Source organism: Leuresthes tenuis, unplaced genomic scaffold, assembly GCF_036924035.1.
Source record: "Leuresthes tenuis unplaced genomic scaffold, fLeuTen1.0.hap1 SCAF_18, whole genome shotgun sequence".
Classification (NCBI taxonomy): Eukaryota; Metazoa; Chordata; class Actinopteri; order Atheriniformes; family Atherinopsidae; genus Leuresthes; species Leuresthes tenuis.
Genome location: NW_027325372.1, coordinates 185,753 through 208,906, shown reverse-complemented (window position 1 = coordinate 208,906; position 23,154 = coordinate 185,753). Strand labels below are relative to the sequence as shown.

General features: G+C 39.6%; 28 non-coding genes across 28 annotated transcripts; 14 read left to right on the top strand and 14 right to left on the bottom strand.

Annotated features, from left to right (window-relative positions):
• Nucleotides 1-110: 110 nt before the first annotated feature.
• Nucleotides 111-182, bottom strand: trnaw-cca (transfer RNA tryptophan (anticodon CCA)). The gene has a single exon. It is a non-coding gene; the product is annotated as a tRNA-Trp (tRNA).
• A 114-nt stretch (nucleotides 183-296) lies between these two features.
• trnag-ucc (transfer RNA glycine (anticodon UCC)) lies at nucleotides 297-368 on the top strand. The gene has a single exon. It is a non-coding gene; the product is annotated as a tRNA-Gly (tRNA).
• Nucleotides 369-1,851: 1,483 nt separating this feature from the next.
• Nucleotides 1,852-1,923, bottom strand: trnaw-cca (transfer RNA tryptophan (anticodon CCA)). The gene has a single exon. It is a non-coding gene; the product is annotated as a tRNA-Trp (tRNA).
• A 114-nt stretch (nucleotides 1,924-2,037) lies between these two features.
• trnag-ucc (transfer RNA glycine (anticodon UCC)) lies at nucleotides 2,038-2,109 on the top strand. Its single transcript has one exon. It is a non-coding gene; the product is annotated as a tRNA-Gly (tRNA).
• A 1,402-nt stretch (nucleotides 2,110-3,511) lies between these two features.
• Nucleotides 3,512-3,583, bottom strand: trnaw-cca (transfer RNA tryptophan (anticodon CCA)). Its single transcript has one exon. It is a non-coding gene; the product is annotated as a tRNA-Trp (tRNA).
• A 120-nt stretch (nucleotides 3,584-3,703) lies between these two features.
• On the top strand, nucleotides 3,704-3,775 carry trnag-ucc (transfer RNA glycine (anticodon UCC)). The gene has a single exon. It is a non-coding gene; the product is annotated as a tRNA-Gly (tRNA).
• A 1,416-nt stretch (nucleotides 3,776-5,191) lies between these two features.
• Nucleotides 5,192-5,263, bottom strand: trnaw-cca (transfer RNA tryptophan (anticodon CCA)). The gene has a single exon. It is a non-coding gene; the product is annotated as a tRNA-Trp (tRNA).
• Nucleotides 5,264-5,377: 114 nt separating this feature from the next.
• On the top strand, nucleotides 5,378-5,449 carry trnag-ucc (transfer RNA glycine (anticodon UCC)). Its single transcript has one exon. It is a non-coding gene; the product is annotated as a tRNA-Gly (tRNA).
• A 1,427-nt stretch (nucleotides 5,450-6,876) lies between these two features.
• trnaw-cca (transfer RNA tryptophan (anticodon CCA)) lies at nucleotides 6,877-6,948 on the bottom strand. Its single transcript has one exon. It is a non-coding gene; the product is annotated as a tRNA-Trp (tRNA).
• Nucleotides 6,949-7,068: 120 nt separating this feature from the next.
• Nucleotides 7,069-7,140, top strand: trnag-ucc (transfer RNA glycine (anticodon UCC)). Its single transcript has one exon. It is a non-coding gene; the product is annotated as a tRNA-Gly (tRNA).
• Nucleotides 7,141-8,331: 1,191 nt separating this feature from the next.
• trnaw-cca (transfer RNA tryptophan (anticodon CCA)) lies at nucleotides 8,332-8,403 on the bottom strand. Its single transcript has one exon. It is a non-coding gene; the product is annotated as a tRNA-Trp (tRNA).
• A 120-nt stretch (nucleotides 8,404-8,523) lies between these two features.
• Nucleotides 8,524-8,595, top strand: trnag-ucc (transfer RNA glycine (anticodon UCC)). The gene has a single exon. It is a non-coding gene; the product is annotated as a tRNA-Gly (tRNA).
• A 1,399-nt stretch (nucleotides 8,596-9,994) lies between these two features.
• trnaw-cca (transfer RNA tryptophan (anticodon CCA)) lies at nucleotides 9,995-10,066 on the bottom strand. Its single transcript has one exon. It is a non-coding gene; the product is annotated as a tRNA-Trp (tRNA).
• Nucleotides 10,067-10,184: 118 nt separating this feature from the next.
• Nucleotides 10,185-10,256, top strand: trnag-ucc (transfer RNA glycine (anticodon UCC)). Its single transcript has one exon. It is a non-coding gene; the product is annotated as a tRNA-Gly (tRNA).
• A 1,426-nt stretch (nucleotides 10,257-11,682) lies between these two features.
• Nucleotides 11,683-11,754, bottom strand: trnaw-cca (transfer RNA tryptophan (anticodon CCA)). Its single transcript has one exon. It is a non-coding gene; the product is annotated as a tRNA-Trp (tRNA).
• Nucleotides 11,755-11,874: 120 nt separating this feature from the next.
• On the top strand, nucleotides 11,875-11,946 carry trnag-ucc (transfer RNA glycine (anticodon UCC)). The gene has a single exon. It is a non-coding gene; the product is annotated as a tRNA-Gly (tRNA).
• A 1,477-nt stretch (nucleotides 11,947-13,423) lies between these two features.
• Nucleotides 13,424-13,495, bottom strand: trnaw-cca (transfer RNA tryptophan (anticodon CCA)). Its single transcript has one exon. It is a non-coding gene; the product is annotated as a tRNA-Trp (tRNA).
• Nucleotides 13,496-13,615: 120 nt separating this feature from the next.
• On the top strand, nucleotides 13,616-13,687 carry trnag-ucc (transfer RNA glycine (anticodon UCC)). The gene has a single exon. It is a non-coding gene; the product is annotated as a tRNA-Gly (tRNA).
• A 1,399-nt stretch (nucleotides 13,688-15,086) lies between these two features.
• trnaw-cca (transfer RNA tryptophan (anticodon CCA)) lies at nucleotides 15,087-15,158 on the bottom strand. Its single transcript has one exon. It is a non-coding gene; the product is annotated as a tRNA-Trp (tRNA).
• A 118-nt stretch (nucleotides 15,159-15,276) lies between these two features.
• trnag-ucc (transfer RNA glycine (anticodon UCC)) lies at nucleotides 15,277-15,348 on the top strand. The gene has a single exon. It is a non-coding gene; the product is annotated as a tRNA-Gly (tRNA).
• Nucleotides 15,349-16,775: 1,427 nt separating this feature from the next.
• Nucleotides 16,776-16,847, bottom strand: trnaw-cca (transfer RNA tryptophan (anticodon CCA)). Its single transcript has one exon. It is a non-coding gene; the product is annotated as a tRNA-Trp (tRNA).
• A 120-nt stretch (nucleotides 16,848-16,967) lies between these two features.
• trnag-ucc (transfer RNA glycine (anticodon UCC)) lies at nucleotides 16,968-17,039 on the top strand. The gene has a single exon. It is a non-coding gene; the product is annotated as a tRNA-Gly (tRNA).
• Nucleotides 17,040-18,377: 1,338 nt separating this feature from the next.
• Nucleotides 18,378-18,449, bottom strand: trnaw-cca (transfer RNA tryptophan (anticodon CCA)). Its single transcript has one exon. It is a non-coding gene; the product is annotated as a tRNA-Trp (tRNA).
• Nucleotides 18,450-18,569: 120 nt separating this feature from the next.
• trnag-ucc (transfer RNA glycine (anticodon UCC)) lies at nucleotides 18,570-18,641 on the top strand. Its single transcript has one exon. It is a non-coding gene; the product is annotated as a tRNA-Gly (tRNA).
• Nucleotides 18,642-20,090: 1,449 nt separating this feature from the next.
• Nucleotides 20,091-20,162, bottom strand: trnaw-cca (transfer RNA tryptophan (anticodon CCA)). The gene has a single exon. It is a non-coding gene; the product is annotated as a tRNA-Trp (tRNA).
• A 116-nt stretch (nucleotides 20,163-20,278) lies between these two features.
• Nucleotides 20,279-20,350, top strand: trnag-ucc (transfer RNA glycine (anticodon UCC)). Its single transcript has one exon. It is a non-coding gene; the product is annotated as a tRNA-Gly (tRNA).
• Nucleotides 20,351-21,750: 1,400 nt separating this feature from the next.
• Nucleotides 21,751-21,822, bottom strand: trnaw-cca (transfer RNA tryptophan (anticodon CCA)). The gene has a single exon. It is a non-coding gene; the product is annotated as a tRNA-Trp (tRNA).
• Nucleotides 21,823-21,938: 116 nt separating this feature from the next.
• trnag-ucc (transfer RNA glycine (anticodon UCC)) lies at nucleotides 21,939-22,010 on the top strand. The gene has a single exon. It is a non-coding gene; the product is annotated as a tRNA-Gly (tRNA).
• The last annotated feature ends 1,144 nt before the right edge of the window (nucleotides 22,011-23,154 follow it).

The window sequence follows — 23,154 nt, the reverse complement described above, 5'->3', positions numbered from 1 at the left end:
AAGCATCATATTCGGATATGTTAACACAGGAGGGTCGGTGAGGAGCACGACCAATTTTTCGATAATGTTAGCTCTTCATCAGGCAGAAGTAACCTATAAAGGTGCAGTAATGACCCTGATGTGATTTGAACACACAACCTTCTGATCTGGAGTCAGACGCGCTACCATTGCGCCACAGAGTCACACAGCTGTTTGGTGGACCTCTGGTGTGAAGTATGTGCCGGATGATGTGACCGCAGCTGACCCTGAAGCACTTAGCTGTCTCACTCCAGATGGGCCAGATGTGGAGTTCCAGAGCGTTGGTGGTATAGTGGTGAGCATAGCTGCCTTCCAAGCAGTTGACCCGGGTTCGATTCCCGGCCAACGCAGCCGCCGTTTTCAGGAGACCCAGCAGAGTTACTGGGCTGAAAACATATCAGTGATGACTTAGAAGTAACTACTGAAAAAGCTCAACAGGTCCAATTTGTGGCCACATACTCTGTCCATGTATTCAGATGTTTCCATATCCTAATCCAGGCGTTGGCCTGCCAGATGCAGCTCTTCTCATGACTGTATCTGTCTCGCAAACAAATCTTAGCTGACACTTCTTAACTAATTCAGTAATGAAAAATTCAGCTTTCATATGAACACAACAGAAAACCCAGTGTTAAAAATAACGTTGAAAATATGAAACATTATCACGCAGAAAGTAATCAGATTACAGTGATTTTTTAAAAAAGTAATCAGATTACAGTAATCTTAAAAAAGTAATCAGAATACAGTATTTTTTTAAAAAGTAATCAGATTACAGTAATCTTATAAAAGTAATCAGAATACAGTAATTTTTAAAAAAGTAATCAGATTACAGTAATCTTATAAAAGTAATCTGATTACAGTAATCTTTTAAAAGTAATCAGATTACAGTAATCTGTAAAAAGTAATCAGATTACTGTAATCTTTTAAAAAGTAATCAGATTACAGTAATCTTTAAAAAAGTAATCAGATTACAGTAATCTTTAAAAAGTAATCTGATTACTGTAATCTTTTTAAAAGTAATCAGATTACAGTAATCTTTTAAAAAGTAATCTGATTACAGTATTTTTTTAAAGTAATCAGATTACAGTAATCTGATCACTCTCACCTTATTACTGTAATAAGTCTATGAAACACTTGATAGTGGCTGATGTTGCGTAGGTTAACATCTGTCTGCTGATGAACATCTGGTGAAAGAATTTTTAGCGCAGCCACCCATGCAACCTCTTCCTGCTTAGCCACAAAACTTCTCACACACAGAAGTGTGTTTCCATACAAAGAAGTGTTATTGAACCACTGCCATTGCGTCACAGAATCAGCTGCAGGTCTCAGGAAATAATCAAGGAGCCAATCTGCCCATGACCTAAACTCTCTGCTGCAGAGACTCTTTCTTACTTTCCATCTACCCAGTTCAGTGTAACTGCAAACTTCAGCATCATCTCAGAGCCTCGGGTCGGAAACGCATCTTCTACAGATTTATGTCTGAGATGTTTCATCGACTGTACCGGGGGTTCAACTAACTACTTTCTGAGGGGTGTGCAGACGCATGACTGGCACGCCCCATTCTTAACCATTCAATAATCAGTCTACAGTATTCGGATTACTGTAATCAGGTTATAATAATGAGGTGAGAGTAATCAGATTACTGTGATAGAGTAATCAGATTACTGTGATAGAGTCATCAACTGATTCTGATGTTGATAAAGACCTGCTTCCAAACTCTGGCCTGAAGCATCATATTCGGATATGTTAACACAGGAGGGTTGGTGAGGAGCACGACCAATTTTTCGATAATGTTAGCTCTTCATCAGGCAGAAGTAACCTATAAAGGTGCAGTAATGACCCTGATGTGATTTGAACACACAACCTTCTGATCTGGAGTCAGACGCGCTACCATTGCGCCACAGAGTCACACAGCTGTTTGGTGGACCTCTGGTGTGAAGTATGTGCCGGATGATGTGACCGCAGCTGACCCTGAAGCACTTAGCTGTCTCACTCCAGATGGGCCAGATGTGGAACTCCAGAGCGTTGGTGGTATAGTGGTGAGCATAGCTGCCTTCCAAGCAGTTGACCCGGGTTCGATTCCCGGCCAACGCAGCGGCCGTTTTCAGGAGACCCAGCAGAGTTACTGGGCTGAAAACATATCAGTGATGACTTAGAAATAACTACTGAAAAAAGCTCAACAGGTCTAATTTGTGGCCACATACTCTGTCCATGTATTCAGATGTTTCCATATCCTAATCCAGGCGTTGGCCTGCCAGATGCAGCTCTTCTCATGACTGTATCTGTCTCGCAAATAAATCTTAGCTGACACTTCTTAACTAATTCAGTAATGAAATAATCCGCTTTCATTTGAACACAACAGAAAACCCAATGTTAAAAATAACGTTGAAAATATGAAACATTATCACGCAGAAAGTAATCAGATTACAGTGATTTTTAAAAAAAGTAATCAGAATACAGTAATTTTTAAAAAAGTAATCAGATTACAGTAATCTTAAAAAAGTAATCAGATTACAGTAATCTTATGAAAGTAATCAGATTACAGTGATCTTTAAAAAGTAATCAGATTACTGTAATCTTTTAAAAAGTAATCAGATTACAGTAATCTTTAAAAAAGTAATCAGATTACAGTAATCTTTAAAAAGTAATCTGATTACTGTAATCTTTTTAAAAGTAATCAGATTACAGTAATCTTTTAAAAAGTAATCTGATTACAGTATTTTTTTTTAAAGTAATCAGATTACAGTAATCTGATCACTCTCACCTTATTACTGTAATAAGTCTATGAAACACTTGATAGTAGCTGATGTTGCGTAGGTTAACATCTGTCTGCTGATGAACATCTGGTGAAAGAATTTTTAGCGCAGCCACCCATGCAACCTCTTCCTGCTTAGCCACAAAACTTCTCACACACAGAAGTGTGTTTCCATACAAAGAAGTGTTATTGAACCACTGCCATTGCGTCACAGAATCAGCTGCAGGTCTCAGGAAATAATCAAGGAGCCAATCTGCCCATGACCTAAACTCTCTGCTGCAGAGACTCTTTCTTACTTTCCATCTACCCAGTTCAGTGTAACTGCAAACTTCAGCATCATCTCAGAGCCTCGGGTCGGAAACGCATCTTCTACAGATTTATGTCTGAGATGTTTCATCGACTGTACCGGGGGTGCAACTAACTACTTTCTGAGGGGTGTGCAGACGCATGACTGGCACGCCCCATTCTTAACCATTCAATAATCAGTCTACAGTATTCGGATTACTGTAATCAGGTTATAATAATGAGGTGAGAGTAATCAGATTACTGTGATAGAGTAATCAGATTACTGTGATAGAGTCATCAACTCATTCTGATGTTGATAAAGACCTGCTTCCAAACTCTGGCCTGAAGCATCATATTCGGATATGTTAACACAGGAGGGTTGGTGAGGAGCACGACCAATTTTTTTGATAATGTTAGCTCTTCATCAGGCAGAAGTAACCTATAAAGGTGCAGTAATGACCCTGATGTGATTTGAACACACAACCTTCTGATCTGGAGTCAGACGCGCTACCATTGCGCCACAGAGTCACACGAAGCTGTTTGGTGGACCTCTGGTGTGAAGTATGGGCCGGATGATGTGACCGCAGCTGACCCTGAAGCACTTAGCTGTCAGTCTCACTCCAGATGGGCCAGATGTGCAGTTCCAGAGCGTTGGTGGTATAGTGGTGAGCATAGCTGCCTTCCAAGCAGTTGACCCGGGTTCGATTCCCGGCCAACGCAGCCGCCGTTTTCAGGAGACCCAGCAGAGTTACTGGGCTGAAAACATATCAGTGATGACTTAGAAATAACTACTGAAAAAAGCTCAACAGGTCTAATTTATGGCCACATACTCTGTCCATGTATTCAGATGTTTCCATATCCTAATCCAGGCGTTGGCCTGCCAGATGCAGCTCTTCTCATGACTGTATCTGTCTCGCAAATAAATCTTAGCTGACGCTTCTTAACTAATTCAGTAATGAAAAATTCAGCTTTCATTTTAACACAACAGAAAACCCAGTGTTAAAAATAACGTTGAAAATATGAAACATTATCACGCAGAAAGTAATCAGATTACAGTAATTTTTTAAAAAAGTAATCAGAATACAGTAATTTTTAAAAAAGTAATCAGATTACAGTAATCTTAAAAAAGTAATCAGATTACAGTAATCTTATAAAAGTAATCTGATTACAGTAATCTTTTAAAAGTAATCAGATTACAGTAATCTGTAAAAAGTAATCAGATTACTGTAATCTTTTAAAAAGTAATCAGATTACAGTAATCTTTAAAAAAGTAATCAGATTACAGTAATCTTTAAAAAGTAATCTGATTACTGTAATCTTTTAAAAAGTAATCAGATTACAGTAATCTTTTAAAAAGTAATCTGATTACAGTATTTTTTAAAGTAATCAGATTACAGTAATCTGATCACTCTCACCTTATTACTGTAATAAGTCTATGAAACACTTGATAGTGGCTGATGTTGCGTAGGTTAACATCTGTCTGCTGATGAACATCTGGTGAAAGAATTTTTAGCGCAGCCACCCATGCAACCTCTTCCTGCTTAGCCACAAAACTTCTCACACACAGAAGTGTGTTTCCATACAAAGAAGTGTTATTGAACCACTGCCATTGCGTCACAGAATCAGCTGCAGGTCTCAGGAAATAATCAAGGAGCCAATCTGCCCATGACCTAAACTCTCTGCTGCAGAGACTCTTTCTTACTTTCCATCTACCCAGTTCAGTGTAACTGCAAACTTCAGCATCATCTCAGAGCCTCGGGTCGGAAACGCATCTTCTACAGATTTATGTCTGAGATCTGTACCGGGGGTGCAACTAACTACTTTCTGAGGGGTGTGCAGACGCATGACTGGCACGCCCCATTCTTAACCATTCAATAATCAGTCTACAGTATTCGGATTACTGTAATCAGGTGATAATAATGAGGTGAGGGTAATCAGATTACAGTGATAGAGTAATCAGATTACTGTGATAGAGTCATCAACTCATTCTGATGTTGATAAAGACCTGCTTCCAAACTCTGGCCTGAAGCATCATATTCGGATATGTTAACACAGGAGGGTTGGTGAGGAGCACGACCAATTTTTCGATAATGTTAGCTCTTCATCAGGCAGAAGTAACCTATAAAGGTGCAGTAATGACCCTGATGTGATTTGAACACACAACCTTCTGATCTGGAGTCAGACGCGCTACCATTGCGCCACAGAGTCACACAGCTGTTTGGTGGACCTCTGGTGTGAAGTATGTGCCGGATGATGTGACCGCAGCTGACCCTGAAGCACTTAGCTGTCTCATTCCAGATGGGCCAGATGTGGAGCTCCAGAGCGTTGGTGGTATAGTGGTGAGCATAGCTGCCTTCCAAGCAGTTGACCCGGGTTCGATTCCCGGCCAACGCAGCGGCCGTTTTCAGGAGACCCAGCAGAGTTACTGGGCTGAAAACATATCAGTGATGACTTAGAAATAACTACTGAAAAAAGCTCAACAGGTCTAATTTGTGGCCACATACTCTGTCCATGTATTCAGATGTTTCCATATCCTAATCCAGGCGTTGGCCTGCCAGATGCAGCTCTTGTCATGACTGTATCTGTCTCGCAAATAAATCTTAGCTGACACTTCTTAACTAATTCAGTAATGAAATAATCCGCTTTCATTTGAACACAACAGAAAACCCAATGTTAAAAATAACGTTGAAAATATGAAACATTATCACGCAGAAAGTAATCAGATTACAGTGATTTTTAAAAAAAGTAATCAGAATACAGTATTTTTTAAAAAAGTAATCAGATTACAGTAATCTTAAAAAAGTAATCAGATTACAGTAATCTTATGAAAGTAATCAGATTACAGTAATCTTTTAAAAGTAATCTGATTACAGTAATCTGTAAAAAGTAATCTGATTACTGTAATCTTTTAAAAAGTAATCAGATTACAGTAATCTTTAAAAAAGTAATCAGATTACAGTAATCTTTAAAAAGTAATCTGATTACTGTAATCTTTTAAAAAGTAATCAGATTACAGTAATCTTTTAAAAAGTAATCTGATTACAGTATTTTTTTAAAGTAATCAGATTACAGTTATCTGATCACTCTCACCTTATTACTGTAATAAGTCTATGAAACACTTGATAGTGGCTGATGTTGCGTAGGTTAACATCTGTCTGCTGATGAACATCTGGTGAAAGAATTTTTAGCGCAGCCACCCATGCAACCTCTTCCTGCTTAGCCACAAAACTTCTCACACACAGAAGTGTGTTTCCATACAAAGAAGTGTTATTGAACCACTGCCATTGCGTCACAGAATCAGCTGCAGGTCTCAGGAAATAATCAAGGAGCCAATCTGCCCATGACCTAAACTCTCTGCTGCAGAGACTCTTTCTTACTTTCCATCTACCCAGTTCAGTGTAACTGCAAACTTCAGCATCATCTCAGAGCCTCGGGTCGGAAACGCATCTTCTACAGATTTATGTCTGAGATGTTTCATCGACTGTACCGGGGGTGCAACTAACTACTTTCTGAGGGGTGTGCAGACGCATGACTGGCACGCCCCATTCTTAACCATTCAATAATCAGTCTACAGTATTCGGATTACTGTAATCAGGTTATAATAATGAGGTGAGGGTAATCAGATTACTGTGATAGAGTAATCAGATTACTGTGATAGAGTCATCAACTCATTCTGATGTTGATAAAGACCTGCTTCCAAACTCTGGCCTGAAGCATCATATTCGGATATGTTAACACAGGAGGGTTGGTGAGGAGCACGACCAATTTTTCGATAATGTTAGCTCTTCATCAGGCAGAAGTAACCTATAAAGGTGCAGTAATGACCCTGATGTGATTTGAACACACAACCTTCTGATCTGGAGTCAGACGCGCTACCATTGCGCCACAGAGGCACACGAAGCTGTTTGGTGGACCTCTGGTGTGAAGTATGTGCCGGATGATGTGACCGCAGCTGACCCTGAAGCACTTAGCTGTCAGTCTCACTCCAGATGGGCCAGATGTGGAGTTCCAGAGCGTTGGTGGTATAGTGGTGAGCATAGCTGCCTTCCAAGCAGTTGACCCGGGTTCGATTCCCGGCCAACGCAGCGGCCGTTTTCAGGAGACCCAGCAGAGTTACTGGGCTGAAAACATATCAGTGATGACTTAGAAATAACTACTGAAAAAAGCTCAACAGGTCTAATTTGTGGCCACATACTCTGTCCATGTATTCAGATGTTTCCATATCCTAATCCAGGCGTTGGCCTGCCAGATGCAGCTCTTGTCATGACTGTATCTGTCTCGCAAATAAATCTGATTACTGTAATCTTTTAAAAAGTAATCAGATTACAGTAATCTTTAAAAAAGTAATCAGATTACAGTAATCTTTAAAAAGTAATCAGATTACAGTAATCTTTAAAAAAGTAATCAGATTACAGTAATCTTTAAAAAGTAATCTGATTATTGTAATCTTTTAAAAAGTAATCAGATTACAGTAATCTTTTAAAAAGTAATCTGATTACAGTGTTTTTTAAAGTAATCAGATTACAGTAATCTGATCACTCTCACCTTATTACTGTAATAAGTCTATGAAACACTTGATAGTGGCTGATGTTGCGTAGGTTAACATCTGTCTGCTGATGAACATCTGGTGAAAGAATTTTTAGCGCAGCCACCCATGCAACCTCTTCCTGCTTAGCCACAAAACTTCTCACACACAGAAGTGTGTTTCCATACAAAGAAGTGTTATTGAACCACTGCCATTGCGTCACAGAATCAGCTGCAGGTCTCAGGAAATAATCAAGGAGCCAATCTGCCCATGACCTAAACTCTCTGCTGCAGAGACTCTTTCTTACTTTCCATCTACCCAGTTCAGTGTAACTGCAAACTTCAGCATCATCTCAGAGCCTCGGGTCGGAAACGCATCTTCTACAGATTTATGTCTGAGATGTTTCATCGACTGTACCGGGGGTGCAACTAACTACTTTCTGAGGGGTGTGCAGACGCATGACTGGCACGCCCCATTCTTAACCATTCAATAATCAGTCTACAGTATTCGGATTACTGTAATCAGGTTATAATAATGAGGTGAGAGTAATCAGATTACTGTGATAGAGTAATCAGATTACTGTGATAGAGTCATCAACTCATTCTGATGTTGATAAAGACCTGCTTCCAAACTCTGGCCTGAAGCATCATATTCGGATATGTTAACACAGGAGGGTTGGTGAGGAGCACGACCAATTTTTCGATAATGTTAGCTCTTCATCAGGCAGAAGTAACCTATAAAGGTGCAGTAATGACCCTGATGTGATTTGAACACACAACCTTCTGATCTGGAGTCAGACGCGCTACCATTGCGCCACAGAGGCACACGAAGCTGTTTGGTGGACCTCTGGTGTGAAGTATGTGCCGGATGATGTGACCGCAGCTGACCCTGAAGCACTTAGCTGTCAGTCTCACTCCAGATGGGCCAGATGTGGAGTTCCAGAGCGTTGGTGGTATAGTGGTGAGCATAGCTGCCTTCCAAGCAGTTGACCCGGGTTCGATTCCCGGCCAACGCAGCGGCCGTTTTCAGGAGACCCAGCAGAGTTACTGGGCTGAAAACATATCAGTGATGACTTAGAAATAACTACTGAAAAAAGCTCAACAGGTCTAATTTGTGGCCACATACTCTGTCCATGTATTCAGATGTTTCCATATCCTAATCCAGGCGTTGGCCTGCCAGATGCAGCTCTTGTCATGACTGTATCTGTCTCGCAAATAAATCTTAGCTGACACTTCTTAACTAATTCAGTAATGAAAAATTCAGCTTTCATATGAACACAACAGAAAACCCAGTGTTAAAAATAACGTTGAAAATATGAAACATTATCACGCAGAAAGTAATCAGATTACAGTGATTTTTTAAAAAAGTAATCAGAATACAGTAATTTTTAAAAAAGTAATCAGATTACAGTAATCTTTAAAAAGTAATCTGATTACAGTAATCTGTAAAAAGTAATCTGATTACTGTAATCTTTTAAAAAGTAATCAGATTACAGTAATCTTTAAAAAAGTAATCAGATTACAGTAATCTTTAAAAAAGTAATCAGATTACAGTAATCTTTAAAAAGTAATCTGATTATTGTAATCTTTTAAAAAGTAATCAGATTACAGTAATCTTTTAAAAAGTAATCTGATTACAGTATTTTTTAAAGTAATCAGATTACAGTAATCTGATCACTCTCACCTTATTACTGTAATAAGTCTATGAAACACTTGATAGTGGCTGATGTTGCGTAGGTTAACATCTGTCTGCTGATGAACATCTGGTGAAAGAATTTCTAGCGCAGCCACCCATGCAACCTCTTCCTGCTTAGCCACAAAACTTCTCACACACAGAAGTGTGTTTCCATACAAAGAAGTGTTATTGAACCACTGCCATTGCGTCACAGAATCAGCTGCAGGTCTCAGGAAATAATCAAGGAGCCAATCTGCCCATGACCTAAACTCTCTGCTGCAGAGACTCTTTCTTACTTTCCATCTACCCAGTTCAGTGTAACTGCAAACTTCAGCATCATCTCAGAGCCTCGGGTCGGAAACGCATCTTCTACAGATTTATGTCTGAGATGTTTCATCGACTGTACCGGGGGTGCAACTAACTACTTTCTGAGGGGTGTGCAGACGCATGACTGGCACGCCCCATTCTTAACCATTCAATAATCAGTCTACAGTATTCGGATTACTGTAATCAGGTTATAATAATGAGGTGAGAGTAATCAGATTACTGTGATAGAGTAATCAGATTACTGTGATAGAGTCATCAACTCATTCTGATGTTGATAAAGACCTGCTTCCAAACTCTGGCCTGAAGCATCATATTCGGATATGTTAACACAGGAGGGTCGGTGAGGAGCACGACCAATTTTTCGATAATGTTAGCTCTTCATCAGGCAGAAGTAACCTATAAAGGTGCAGTAATGACCCTGATGTGATTTGAACACACAACCTTCTGATCTGGAGTCAGACGCGCTACCATTGCGCCACAGAGGCACACAGCTGTTTGGTGGACCTCTGGTGTGAAGTATGGGCCGGATGATGTGACCGCAGCTGACCCTGAAGCACTTAGCTGTCAGTCTCACTCCAGATGGGCCAGATGTGGAGTTCCAGAGCGTTGGTGGTATAGTGGTGAGCATAGCTGCCTTCCAAGCAGTTGACCCGGGTTCGATTCCCGGCCAACGCAGCGGCCGTTTTCAGGAGACCCAGCAGAGTTACTGGGCTGAAAACATATCAGTGATGACTTAGAAATAACTACTGAAAAAAGCTCAACAGGTCTAATTTGTGGCCACATACTCTGTCCATGTATTCAGATGTTTCCATATCCTAATCCAGGCGTTGGCCTGCCAGATGCAGCTCTTCTCATGACTGTATCTGTCTCGCAAATAAATCTTAGCTGACACTTCTTAACTAATTCAGTAATGAAATAATCCGCTTTCATTTTAACACAACAGAAAACCCAGTGTTAAAAATAACGTTGAAAATATGAAACATTATCACGCAGAAAGTAATCAGATTACAGTGATTTTTTAAAAAAGTAATCAGAATACAGTAATTTTTAAAAAAGTAATCAGATTACAGTAATCTTAAAAAAGTAATCAGATTACAGTAATCTTATAAAAGTAATCAGATTACAGTAATCTTTAAAAAGTAATCTGATTACAGTAATCTGTAAAAAGTAATCTGATTACTGTAATCTTTTAAAAAGTAATCAGATTACAGTAATCTTTAAAAAAGTAATCAGATTACAGTAATCTTTAAAAAGTAATCTGATTACTGTAATCTTTTAAAAAGTAATCAGATTACAGTAATCTTTTAAAAAGTAATCTGATTACAGTGTTTTTTAAAGTAATTAGATTACAGTAATCTGATCACTCTCACCTTATTACTGTAATAAGTCTATGAAACACTTGATAGTGGCTGATGTTGCGTAGGTTAACATCTGTCTGCTGATGAACATCTGGTGAAAGAATTTCTAGCGCAGCCACCCATGCAACCTCTTCCTGCTTAGCCACAAAACTTCTCACACACAGAAGTGTGTTTCCATACAAAGAAGTGTTATTGAACCACTGCCATTGCGTCACAGAATCAGCTGCAGGTCTCAGGAAATAATCAAGGAGCCAATCTGCCCATGACCTAAACTCTCTGCTGCAGAGACTCTTTCTTACTTTCCATCTACCCAGTTCAGTGTAACTGCAAACTTCAGCATCATCTCAGAGCCTCGGGTCGGAAACGCATCTTCTACAGATTTATGTCTGAGATGTTTCATCGACTGTACCGGGGGTGCAACTAACTACTTTCTGAGGGGTGTGCAGACGCATGACTGGCACGCCCCATTCTTAACCATTCAATAATCAGTCTACAGTATTCGGATTACTGTAATCAGGTGATAATAATGAGGTGAGGGTAATCAGATTACTGTGATAGAGTAATCAGATTACTGTGATAGAGTCATCAACTCATTCTGATGTTGATAAAGACCTGCTTCCAAACTCTGGCCTGAAGCATCATATTCGGATATGTTAACACAGGAGGGTTGGTGAGGAGCACGACCAATTTTTCGATAATGTTAGCTCTTCATCAGGCAGAAGTAACCTATAAAGGTGCAGTAATGACCCTGATGTGATTTGAACACACAACCTTCTGATCTGGAGTCAGACGCGCTACCATTGCGCCACAGAGTCACACGAAGCTGTTTGGTGGACCTCTGGTGTGAAGTATGTGCCGGATGATGTGACCGCAGCTGACCCTGAAGCACTTAGCTGTCAGTCTCACTCCAGATGGGCCAGATGTGGAGTTCCAGAGCGTTGGTGGTATAGTGGTGAGCATAGCTGCCTTCCAAGCAGTTGACCCGGGTTCGATTCCCGGCCAACGCAGCGGCCGTTTTCAGGAGACCCAGCAGAGTTACTGGGCTGAAAACATATCAGTGATGACTTAGAAATAACTACTGAAAAAAGCTCAACAGGTCTAATTTGTGGCCACATACTCTGTCCATGTATTCAGATGTTTCCATATCCTAATCCAGGCGTTGGCCTGCCAGATGCAGCTCTTCTCATGACTGTATCTGTCTCGCAAATAAATCTTAGCTGACACTTCTTAACTAATTCAGTAATGAAATAATCCGCTTTCATTTTAACACAACAGAAAACCCAGTGTTAAAAATAACGTTGAAAATATGAAACATTATCACGCAGAAAGTAATCAGATTACAGTGATTTTTTAAAAAAGTAATCAGAATACAGTAATTTTTAAAAAAGTAATCAGATTACAGTAATCTTAAAAAAGTAATCAGATTACAGTAATCTTATAAAAGTAATCAGATTACAGTAATCTTTAAAAAGTAATCTGATTACAGTAATCTGTAAAAAGTAATCTGATTACTGTAATCTTTTAAAAAGTAATCAGATTACAGTAATCTTTAAAAAAGTAATCAGATTACAGTAATCTTTAAAAAGTAATCTGATTATTGTAATCTTTTAAAAAGTAATCAGATTACAGTAATCTTTTAAAAAGTAATCTGATTACAGTGTTTTTTAAAGTAATCAGATTACAGTAATCTGATCACTCTCACTTTATTACTGTAATAAGTCTGTGAAACACTTGATAGTGGCTGATGTTGCGTAGGTTAACATCTGTCTGCTGATGAACATCTGGTGAAAGAATTTTTAGCGCAGCCACCCATGCAACCTCTTCCTGCTTAGCCACAAAACTTCTCACACACAGAAGTGTGTTTCCATACAAAGAAGTGTTATTGAACCACTGCCATTGCGTCACAGAATCAGCTGCAGGTCTCAGGAAATAATCAAGGAGCCAATCTGCCCATGACCTAAACTCTCTGCTGCAGAGACTCTTTCTTACTTTCCATCTACCCAGTTCAGTGTAACTGCAAACTTCAGCATCATCTCAGAGCCTCGGGTCGGAAACGCATCTTCTACAGATTTATGTCTGAGATGTTTCATCGACTGTACCGGGGGTGCAACTAACTACTTTCTGAGGGGTGTGCAGACGCATGACTGGCACGCCCCATTCTTAACCATTCAATTATCAGTCTACAGTATTCGGATTACTGTAATCAGGTGATAATAATGAGGTGAGAGTAATCAGATTACAGTGATGAGGTGAGAGTAATCAGATTACTGTGATAGAGTAATCAGATTACTGTGATAGAGTAATCAGATTACTGTGATAGAGTAATCAACTCATTCTGATGTTGATAAAGACCTGCTTCCAAACTCTGGCCTGAAGCATCATATTCGGATATGTTAACACAGGAGGGTTGGTGAGGAGCACGACCAATTTTTTTGATAATGTTAGCTCTTCATCAGGCAGAAGTAACCTATAAAGGTGCAGTAATGACCCTGATGTGATTTGAACACACAACCTTCTGATCTGGAGTCAGACGCGCTACCATTGCGCCACAGAGTCACACGAAGCTGTTTGGTGGACCTCTGGTGTGAAGTATGTGCAGGATGATGTGACCGCAGCTGACCCTGAAGCACTTAGCTGTCAGTCTCACTCCAGATGGGCCAGATGTGGAGTTCCAGAGCGTTGGTGGTATAGTGGTGAGCATAGCTGCCTTCCAAGCAGTTGACCCGGGTTCGATTCCCGGCCAACGCAGCGGCCGTTTTCAGGAGACCCAGCAGAGTTACTGGGCTGAAAACATATCAGTGATGACTTAGAAATAACTACTGAAAAAAGCTCAACAGGTCTAATTTGTGGCCACATACTCTGTCCATGTATTCAGATGTTTCCATATCCTAATCCAGGCGTTGGCCTGCCAGATGCAGCTCTTCTCATGACTGTATCTGTCTCGCAAATAAATCTTAGCTGACACTTCTTAACTAATTCAGTAATGAAAAATTCAGCTTTCATTTGAACACAACAGAAAACCCAGTGTTAAAAATAACGTTGAAAATATGAAACATTATCACGCAGAAAGTATTCAGATTACAGTAATTTTTTAAAAAGTAATCAGATTACAGTAATCTTAAAAAAGTAATCAGATTACAGTAATCTTAAAAAAGTAATCAGATTACAGTAATCTTTAAAAAGTAATCAGATTACAGTAATCTGTAAAAAGTAATCTGATTACTGTAATCTTTTAAAAAGTAATCAGATTACAGTAATCTTTAAAAAGTAATCTGATTACTGTAATCTTTTAAAAAGTAATCTGATTACAGTAATCTTTTAAAAATAATCAGATTACAGTAATCTTTTAAAAAGTAATCTGATTACAGTATTTATTTTTTAAAGTAATCAGATTACAGTAATCTGATCACTCTCACCTTATTACTGTAATAAGTCTATGAAACACTTGATAGTGGCTGATGTTGCGTAGGTTAACATCTGTCTGCTGATGAACATCTGGTGAAAGAATTTTTAGCGCAGCCACCCATGCAACCTCTTCCTGCTTAGCCACAAAACTTCTCACACACAGAAGTGTGTTTCCATACAAAGAAGTGTTATTGAACCACTGCCATTGCGTCACAGAATCAGCTGCAGGTCTCAGGAAATAATCAAGGAGCCAATCTGCCCATGACCTAAACTCTCTGCTGCAGAGACTCTTTCTTACTTTCCATCTACCCAGTTCAGTGTAACTGCAAACTTCAGCATCATCTCAGAGCCTCGGGTCGGAAACGCATCTTCTACAGATTTATGTCTGAGATGTTTCATCGACTGTACCGGGGGTGCAACTAACTACTTTCTGAGGGGTGTGCAGACGCATGACTGGCACGCCCCATTCTTAACCATTCAATAATCAGTCTACAGTATTCGGATTACTGTAATCAGGTGATAATAATGAGGTGAGGGTAATCAGATTACTGTGATAGAGTAATCAGATTACTGTGATAGAGTCATCAACTCATTCTGATGTTGATAAAGACCTGCTTCCAAACTCTGGCCTGAAGCATCATATTCGGATATGTTAACACAGGAGGGTCGGTGAGGAGCACGACCAATTTTTCGATAATGTTAGCTCTTCATCAGGCAGAAGTAACCTATAAAGGTGCAGTAATGACCCTGATGTGATTTGAACACACAACCTTCTGATCTGGAGTCAGACGCGCTACCATTGCGCCACAGAGGCACACAGCTGTTTGGTGGACCTCTGGTGTGAAGTATGGGCCGGATGATGTGACCGCAGCTGACCCTGAAGCACTTAGCTGTCAGTCTCACTCCAGATGGGCCAGATGTGGAGTTCCAGAGCGTTGGTGGTATAGTGGTGAGCATAGCTGCCTTCCAAGCAGTTGACCCGGGTTCGATTCCCGGCCAACGCAGCGGCCGTTTTCAGGAGACCCAGCAGAGTTACTGGGCTGAAAACATATCAGTGATGACTTAGAAATAACTACTGAAAAAAGCTCAACAGGTCTAATTTGTGGCCACATACTCTGTCCATGTATTCAGATGTTTCCATATCCTAATCCAGGCGTTGGCCTGCCAGATGCAGCTCTTGTCATGACTGTATCTGTCTCGCAAATAAATCTTAGCTGACACTTCTTAACTAATTCAGTAATGAAAAATTCAGCTTTCATATGAACACAACAGAAAACCCAGTGTTAAAAATAACGTTGAAAATATGAAACATTATCACGCAGAAAGTAATCAGATTACAGTGATTTTTTAAAAAAGTAATCAGAATACAGTAATTTTTAAAAAAGTAATCAGATTACAGTAATCTTAAAAAAGTAATCAGATTACAGTAATCTTATAAAAGTAATCAGATTACAGTAATCTTTAAAAAGTAATCTGATTACAGTAATCTGTAAAAAGTAATCTGATTACTGTAATCTTTTAAAAAGTAATCAGATTACAGTAATCTTTAAAAAAGTAATCAGATTACAGTAATCTTTAAAAAGTAATCTGATTACTGTAATCTTTTAAAAAGTAATCAGATTACAGTAATCTTTTAAAAAGTAATCTGATTACAGTGTTTTTTAAAGTAATTAGATTACAGTAATCTGATCACTCTCACCTTATTACTGTAATAAGTCTATGAAACACTTGATAGTGGCTGATGTTGCGTAGGTTAACATCTGTCTGCTGATGAACATCTGGTGAAAGAATTTCTAGCGCAGCCACCCATGCAACCTCTTCCTGCTTAGCCACAAAACTTCTCACACACAGAAGTGTGTTTCCATACAAAGAAGTGTTATTGAACCACTGCCATTGCGTCACAGAATCAGCTGCAGGTCTCAGGAAATAATCAAGGAGCCAATCTGCCCATGACCTAAACTCTCTGCTGCAGAGACTCTTTCTTACTTTCCATCTACCCAGTTCAGTGTAACTGCAAACTTCAGCATCATCTCAGAGCCTCGGGTCGGAAACGCATCTTCTACAGATTTATGTCTGAGATGTTTCATCGACTGTACCGGGGGTGCAACTAACTACTTTCTGAGGGGTGTGCAGACGCATGACTGGCACGCCCCATTCTTAACCATTCAATAATCAGTCTACAGTATTCGGATTACTGTAATCAGGTGATAATAATGAGGTGAGGGTAATCAGATTACTGTGATAGAGTAATCAGATTACTGTGATAGAGTCATCAACTCATTCTGATGTTGATAAAGACCTGCTTCCAAACTCTGGCCTGAAGCATCATATTCGGATATGTTAACACAGGAGGGTTGGTGAGGAGCACGACCAATTTTTTTGATAATGTTAGCTCTTCATCAGGCAGAAGTAACCTATAAAGGTGCAGTAATGACCCTGATGTGATTTGAACACACAACCTTCTGATCTGGAGTCAGACGCGCTACCATTGCGCCACAGAGTCACACGAAGCTGTTTGGTGGACCTCTGGTGTGAAGTATGTGCAGGATGATGTGACCGCAGCTGACCCTGAAGCACTTAGCTGTCAGTCTCACTCCAGATGGGCCAGATGTGGAGTTCCAGAGCGTTGGTGGTATAGTGGTGAGCATAGCTGCCTTCCAAGCAGTTGACCCGGGTTCGATTCCCGGCCAACGCAGCGGCCGTTTTCAGGAGACCCAGCAGAGTTACTGGGCTGAAAACATATCAGTGATGACTTAGAAATAACTACTGAAAAAAGCTCAACAGGTCTAATTTGTGGCCACATACTCTGTCCATGTATTCAGATGTTTCCATATCCTAATCCAGGCGTTGGCCTGCCAGATGCAGCTCTTCTCATGACTGTATCTGTCTCGCAAATAAATCTTAGCTGACACTTCTTAACTAATTCAGTAATGAAAAATTCAGCTTTCATTTGAACACAACAGAAAACCCAGTGTTAAAAATAACGTTGAAAATATGAAACATTATCACGCAGAAAGTATTCAGATTACAGTAATTTTTTAAAAAGTAATCAGATTACAGTAATCTTAAAAAAGTAATCAGATTACAGTAATCTTAAAAAAGTAATCAGATTACAGTAATCTTTAAAAAGTAATCAGATTACAGTAATCTGTAAAAAGTAATCAGATTACAGTAATCTTTAAAAAGTAATCTGATTACTGTAATCTTTTAAAAAGTAATCAGATTACAGTAATCTTTTAAAAAGTAATCTGATTACAGTGTTTTTTAAAGTAATTAGATTACAGTAATCTGATCACTCTCACCTTATTACTGTAATAAGTCTATGAAACACTTGATAGTGGCTGATGTTGCGTAGGTTAACATCTGTCTGCTGATGAACATCTGGTGAAAGAATTTCTAGCGCAGCCACCCATGCAACCTCTTCCTGCTTAGCCACAAAACTTCTCACACACAGAAGTGTGTTTCCATACAAAGAAGTGTTATTGAACCACTGCCATTGCGTCACAGAATCAGCTGCAGGTCTCAGGAAATAATCAAGGAGCCAATCTGCCCATGACCTAAACTCTCTGCTGCAGAGACTCTTTCTTACTTTCCATCTACCCAGTTCAGTGTAACTGCAAACTTCAGCATCATCTCAGAGCCTCGGGTCGGAAACGCATCTTCTACAGATTTATGTCTGAGATGTTTCATCGACTGTACCGGGGGTGCAACTAACTACTTTCTGAGGGGTGTGCAGACGCATGACTGGCACGCCCCATTCTTAACCATTCAATAATCAGTCTACAGTATTCGGATTACTGTAATCAGGTGATAATAATGAGGTGAGGGTAATCAGATTACTGTGATAGAGTAATCAGATTACTGTGATAGAGTCATCAACTCATTCTGATGTTGATAAAGACCTGCTTCCAAACTCTGGCCTGAAGCATCATATTCGGATATGTTAACACAGGAGGGTCGGTGAGGAGCACGACCAATTTTTCGATAATGTTAGCTCTTCATCAGGCAGAAGTAACCTATAAAGGTGCAGTAATGACCCTGATGTGATTTGAACACACAACCTTCTGATCTGGAGTCAGACGCGCTACCATTGCGCCACAGAGGCACACGAAGCTATTTGGTGGACCTCTGGTGTGAAGTATGGGCCGGATGATGTGACCGCAGCTGACCCTGAAGCACTTAGCTGTCAGTCTCACTCCAGATGGGCCAGATGTGGAGTTCCAGAGCGTTGGTGGTATAGTGGTGAGCATAGCTGCCTTCCAAGCAGTTGACCCGGGTTCGATTCCCGGCCAACGCAGCGGCCGTTTTCAGGAGACCCAGCAGAGTTACTGGGCTGAAAACATATCAGTGATGACTTAGAAATAACTACTGAAAAAAGCTCAACAGGTCTAATTTGTGGCCACATACTCTGTCCATGTATTCAGATGTTTCCATATCCTAATCCAGGCGTTGGCCTGCCAGATGCAGCTCTTGTCATGACTGTATCTGTCTCGCAAATAAATCTTAGCTGACACTTCTTAACTAATTCAGTAATGAAAAATTCAGCTTTCATATGAACACAACAGAAAACCCAGTGTTAAAAATAACGTTGAAAATATGAAACATTATCACGCAGAAAGTAATCAGATTACAGTGATTTTTTAAAAAAGTAATCAGAATACAGTAATTTTTAAAAAAGTAATCAGATTACAGCAATCTTAAAAAAGTAATCAGATTACAGTAATCTTATAAAAGTAATCAGATTACAGTAATCTTTAAAAAGTAATCTGATTACAGTAATCTGTAAAAAGTAATCTGATTACTGTAATCTTTTAAAAAGTAATCAGATTACAGTAATCTTTAAAAAAGTAATCAGATTACAGTAATCTTTAAAAAGTAATCTGATTACTGTAATCTTTTAAAAAGTAATCAGATTACAGTAATCTTTTAAAAAGTAATCTGATTACAGTGTTTTTTAAAGTAATTAGATTACAGTAATCTGATCACTCTCACCTTATTACTGTAATAAGTCTATGAAACACTTGATAGTGGCTGATGTTGCGTAGGTTAACATCTGTCTGCTGATGAACATCTGGTGAAAGAATTTCTAGCGCAGCCACCCATGCAACCTCTTCCTGCTTAGCCACAAAACTTCTCACACACAGAAGTGTGTTTCCATACAAAGAAGTGTTATTGAACCACTGCCATTGCGTCACAGAATCAGCTGCAGGTCTCAGGAAATAATCAAGGAGCCAATCTGCCCATGACCTAAACTCTCTGCTGCAGAGACTCTTTCTTACTTTCCATCTACCCAGTTCAGTGTAACTGCAAACTTCAGCATCATCTCAGAGCCTCGGGTCGGAAACGCATCTTCTACAGATTTATGTCTGAGATGTTTCATCGACTGTACCGGGGGTGCAACTAACTACTTTCTGAGGGGTGTGCAGACGCATGACTGGCACGCCCCATTCTTAACCATTCAATAATCAGTCTACAGTATTCGGATTACTGTAATCAGGTGATAATAATGAGGTGAGGGTAATCAGATTACTGTGATAGAGTAATCAGATTACAGTGATAGAGTAATCAGATTACTGTGATAGAGTCATCAACTCATTCTGATGTTGATAAAGACCTGCTTCCAAACTCTGGCCTGAAGCATCATATTCGGATATGTTAACACAGGAGGGTTGGTGAGGAGCACGACCAATTTTTTTGATAATGTTAGCTCTTCATCAGGCAGAAGTAACCTATAAAGGTGCAGTAATGACCCTGATGTGATTTGAACACACAACCTTCTGATCTGGAGTCAGACGCGCTACCATTGCGCCACAGAGTCACACGAAGCTGTTTGGTGGACCTCTGGTGTGAAGTATGGGCCGGATGATGTGACCGCAGCTGACCCTGAAGCACTTAGCTGTCTCACTCCAGATGGGCCAGATGTGGAGTTCCAGAGCGTTGGTGGTATAGTGGTGAGCATAGCTGCCTTCCAAGCAGTTGACCCGGGTTCGATTCCCGGCCAACGCAGCGGCCGTTTTCAGGAGACCCAGCAGAGTTACTGGGCTGAAAACATATCAGTGATGACTTAGAAATAACTACTGAAAAAAGCTCAACAGGTCTAATTTGTGGCCACATACTCTGTCCATGTATTCAGATGTTTCCATATCCTAATCCAGGCGTTGGCCTGCCAGATGCAGCTCTTCTCATGACTGTATCTGTCTCGCAAATAAATCTTAGCTGACACTTCTTAACTAATTCAGTAATGAAAAATTCAGCTTTCATTTGAACACAACAGAAAACCCAGTGTTAAAAATAACGTTGAAAATATGAAACATTATCACGCAGAAAGTATTCAGATTACAGTAATTTTTTAAAAAGTAATCAGATTACAGTAATCTTAAAAAAGTAATCAGATTACAGTAATCTTAAAAAAGTAATCAGATTACAGTAATCTTTAAAAAGTAATCAGATTACAGTAATCTGTAAAAAGTAATCTGATTACTGTAATCTTTTAAAAAGTAATCAGATTACAGTAATCTTTAAAAAGTAATCTGATTACTGTAATCTTTTAAAAAGTAATCTGATTACAGTAATCTTTTAAAAATAATCAGATTACAGTAATCTTTTAAAAAGTAATCTGATTACAGTATTTATTTTTTAAAGTAATCAGATTACAGTAATCTGATCACTCTCACCTTATTACTGTAATAAGTCTATGAAACACTTGATAGTGGCTGATGTTGCGTAGGTTAACATCTGTCTGCTGATGAACATCTGGTGAAAGAATTTTTAGCGCAGCCACCCATGCAACCTCTTCCTGCTTAGCCACAAAACTTCTCACACACAGAAGTGTGTTTCCATACAAAGAAGTGTTATTGAACCACTGCCATTGCGTCACAGAATCAGCTGCAGGTCTCAGGAAATAATCAAGGAGCCAATCTGCCCATGACCTAAACTCTCTGCTGCAGAGACTCTTTCTTACTTTCCATCTACCCAGTTCAGTGTAACTGCAAACTTCAGCATCATCTCAGAGCCTCGGGTCGGAAACGCATCTTCTACAGATTTATGTCTGAGATGTTTCATCGACTGTACCGGGGGTGCAACTAACTACTTTCTGAGGGGTGTGCAGACGCATGACTGGCACGCCCCATTCTTAACCATTCAATAATCAGTCTACAGTATTCGGATTACTGTAATCAGGTGATAATAATGAGGTGAGGGTAATCAGATTACTGTGATAGAGTAATCAGATTACTGTGATAGAGTCATCAACTCATTCTGATGTTGATAAAGACCTGCTTCCAAACTCTGGCCTGAAGCATCATATTCGGATATGTTAACACAGGAGGGTTGGTGAGGAGCACGACCAATTTTTTTGATAATGTTAGCTCTTCATCAGGCAGAAGTAACCTATAAAGGTGCAGTAATGACCCTGATGTGATTTGAACACACAACCTTCTGATCTGGAGTCAGACGCGCTACCATTGCGCCACAGAGTCACACGAAGCTGTTTGGTGGACCTCTGGTGTGAAGTATGGGCCGGATGATGTGACCGCAGCTGACCCTGAAGCACTTAGCTGTCTCACTCCAGATGGGCCAGATGTGGAGTTCCAGAGCGTTGGTGGTATAGTGGTGAGCATAGCTGCCTTCCAAGCAGTTGACCCGGGTTCGATTCCCGGCCAACGCAGCGGCCGTTTTCAGGAGACCCAGCAGAGTTACTGGGCTGAAAACATATCAGTGATGACTTAGAAATAACTACTGAAAAAAGCTCAACAGGTCTAATTTGTGGCCACATACTCTGTCCATGTATTCAGATGTTTCCATATCCTAATCCAGGCGTTGGCCTGCCAGATGCAGCTCTTCTCATGACTGTATCTGTCTCGCAAATAAATCTTAGCTGACACTTCTTAACTAATTCAGTAATGAAAAATTCAGCTTTCATTTGAACACAACAGAAAACCCAGTGTTAAAAATAACGTTGAAAATATGAAACATTATCACGCAGAAAGTATTCAGATTACAGTAATTTTTTAAAAAGTAATCAGATTACAGTAATCTTAAAAAAGTAATCAGATTACAGTAATCTTAAAAAAGTAATCAGATTACAGTAATCTTTAAAAAGTAATCAGATTACAGTAATCTGTAAAAAGTAATCTGATTACTGTAATCTTTTAAAAAGTAATCAGATTACAGTAATCTTTAAAAAGTAATCTGATTACTGTAATCTTTTAAAAAGTAATCTGATTACAGTAATCTTTTAAAAATAATCAGATTACAGTAATCTTTTAAAAAGTAATCTGATTACAGTATTTATTTTTTAAAGTAATCAGATTACAGTAATCTGATCACTCTCACCTTATTACTGTAATAAGTCTATGAAACACTTGATAGTGGCTGATGTTGCGTAGGTTAACATCTGTCTGCTGATGAACATCTGGTGAAAGAATTTTTAGCGCAGCCACCCATGCAACCTCTTCCTGCTTAGCCACAAAACTTCTCACACACAGAAGTGTGTTTCCATACAAAGAAGTGTTATTGAACCACTGCCATTGCGTCACAGAATCAGCTGCAGGTCTCAGGAAATAATCAAGGAGCCAATCTGCCCATGACCTAAACTCTCTGCTGCAGAGACTCTTTCTTACTTTCCATCTACCCAGTTCAGTGTAACTGCAAACTTCAGCATCATCTCAGAGCCTCGGGTCGGAAACGCATCTTCTACAGATTTATGTCTGAGATGTTTCATCGACTGTACCGGGGGTGCAACTAACTACTTTCTGAGGGGTGTGCAGACGCATGACTGGCACGCCCCATTCTTAACCATTCAATAATCA